This window comes from Vombatus ursinus, unplaced genomic scaffold (assembly GCF_900497805.2).
Source record: "Vombatus ursinus unplaced genomic scaffold, bare-nosed wombat genome assembly UNPS02005659.1, whole genome shotgun sequence".
NCBI classification, from domain to species: Eukaryota; Metazoa; Chordata; class Mammalia; order Diprotodontia; family Vombatidae; genus Vombatus; species Vombatus ursinus.
In genome coordinates this window covers 12,594,273-12,596,893 of record NW_020945437.1, presented here as the reverse complement: position 1 = coordinate 12,596,893, position 2,621 = coordinate 12,594,273, and the positions used below count along the sequence as shown (strand labels likewise).

The 2,621-nt window shown below is 43.4% G+C and overlaps 1 pseudogene; it reads left to right on the top strand.

Moving 5' to 3' along the window:
* Positions 1-422: 422 nt before the first annotated feature.
* LOC114032859 lies at positions 423-1,757 on the top strand (annotated as a pseudogene).
* Positions 1,758-2,621: the final 864 nt, after the last annotated feature.

Sequence of the window (2,621 nt, the reverse complement as noted above, 5' to 3'; positions counted from 1 at the left end):
CCGGCCCTGAACTCAGGAGAACTTGAGTTCAGATCCGGCCTCAAACCAAACACTTGACACTTAACTAGCTGTGTGACCCTGGTCAAGTCACTTAACCCCAATTGCCTAAAACAAGAAAAACAAACAAACAAACAAAAAACAAACAAAAAGAAACATAGAGTCACTTGCCCTAGCTCATGGAGCAATTAAAAAAACCAAGATTGAAACCCTGGCTGGCACTTTAAGTCCCACACTCATTCCACTGCACCAATATACTGCTTGAAGGCTTGTTTTGAAAACTTAGGTGCTTCAGTGGCACAGGAAAGAGGGAAGATTGTGTGAATTGGTTTTCTCTAATGTATGTAATGTTTCTTAACTTTTTGTCCTAGGTCTCTTTGGCAGTCTGGTGAATCCTAGGGACCTCTAAAAAATGTTTTTAAAGGCATAAAAGGCCCCGCCAAGGGGAAGATTGCTTCCGGGTAGCCTGGCGGCGTGCTGATTTCGCGTCATCGTCTCCTCTAGCTCCGCTGCTTCGGAATGTGGCCCCGGATAGCGGTTCGGGGGCTCGGGCGGCCTCTCCAGCTGCGCTCCTGGGCGGGCCTGGCCTTTTGGAGCCTGCACGGGACCCCGACCTGGGCGCGGCCCCTCATCCCCATCGTGGTGGAGCAGACGGGCCGGGGAGAAGGGGCCTATGACATTTACTCTCGTCTGCTCCGAGAACGGATCATCTGTGTTACGGGACCTGGACAAGCCACGGATATCGCCATTCAGGCTGAGGAGATCATGAAGCTGAAGAAGCAACTCTGTGGTATCTATGCGAAACACACAAAGCAGCCTCTGGATGTGACTGAGGCTGCCATGGGAAGGGACCGCTACGTGAGTCCTATGGAAGCCCAGGAGTTTGGCATCTTGGACAAAGTGCTGGTGCACCCCCCACACGATGGAGAAGATGAGCCAGAGCTGGTACAGAAGGAGCCCATGGGAGTCCCTGCTCCAGCTGGGCCCTGAGGACGGACGAACCGACGCCTCCCTGTGGACAGCGAGGAGAAGATCCCTCAAATGATACCCCCCGCCCTTGTCTACACTGGTTCTTCCCTGACCTTTGCACAGTGCTGCTCTGTCCCAGGACTCCTGTTGTAGCTTTAGATTTCAGGGGGTTCCGGGGGCCCATCCGGAGGTGAAGCAGAGGAGCAGCAGCTGAGCTGGGCTACTGCCCCAGAACTGACTTGCCAGAGAGCATGGATTTTAAATTAAAACTTTGGTCACTTTTTGGTCAAAAAAAAGGGGGGGGCATAAAAGACAAACAATTACAAAAGAAACTTATTATATTGAAATTCTATTGTCAAAATATTGAATAAGTTCATGAACCCCAGGTTAAAAACTCTTGGTCTATTGGGAAGGATTGCCTGTCCCTGGGTAGAGGGCCCTAGGTCAAGGAATCAGGAGACAAGGGGATCAGTTGTAGCCTTGCCAGAAAGGAACCTCGTGGCTCTGTACAAGTCATTTCACATCTAAGGGCCTCTTTTTCCACAAGGTTATGGTCAGGTTATTGAATAAAATCATTTATCTTTAAGTACTTTGAAAAAATCAAAACTATATCTGATATTCCATATCTCCCCTCTGCAAAGAAGAGATAGAGGTGAATTTCATAATTTCTTCCCTTGGGCCAAGCTTGGACATCATGATTAGATATCATAATTAGCTTTTTTTTTCCCCATCTACATTATTGTAGTAATTGTGTATGTTGATTTCTTGGTTCTGCTTACTTTTTGTGGTTCACTTGTTTCAGTGATGTCCGACTCTTCATGACCCCTTTGGGGGTTTTCTTGGCAAAGATACTGGAGTGGTTTGCCATTTCCTTCTCCAGCTCATTTTACAGATGAGGAACTCAGGCAGATAGGGTGAAGTGACTTGCCCAGGGTCACACAGCTAGTAACTGGCTGAGGTCAGATTTGAACTCAGATCTTCCTGACTCCAGGCACCAGGCTCTACCCACCTAGTTGCTTTCTTTAGTTTGCAACAATTCATTTCTTTCCATACTTCTCAGATTCTTCCCATTCTCTGTTTCTCATAATACAGTGTTACATCATTAGCCTTATGTACCATAATTTGTCTGCCCATTCCCAATATATGGACATCTACTTTGTTTCCAATTCTTTGCTACTACAAAGAGTGCTGCTATAAATTTTCTGGTGTACATGGGACATTTCTGTCTAACTTCCTTGAGGTTTGTACCTAACAATGGGATGTCTGGGTCAAAGGAAATGACAATTTAGTAAAAATGTTTAGCCCAACTCCAAATTAATTTCCAGAATGGACCAATTCACAGTTTCACCAACAATGTATTAATACGCCTATATTTCTGCAGCCCCTCTAACATTGGCTATTTCTATCTTTCATCATCTTTGCCAATTTGTTGAATATTAGGTAAAATATAATATCAAAACAATCATATTAAATAATTAAATCAAATCAAATAATAATATAATACATATATTACATGTAATACATATATTACAATGATAATATATTACATACATATAATAATAAAATATTATTTTGATTGTATTTTTATAACTAAAATTTTTTGAAACAATCTTTCACATAGTTGTTAATAATTTCCCTTTTTTTCAGAACTATTT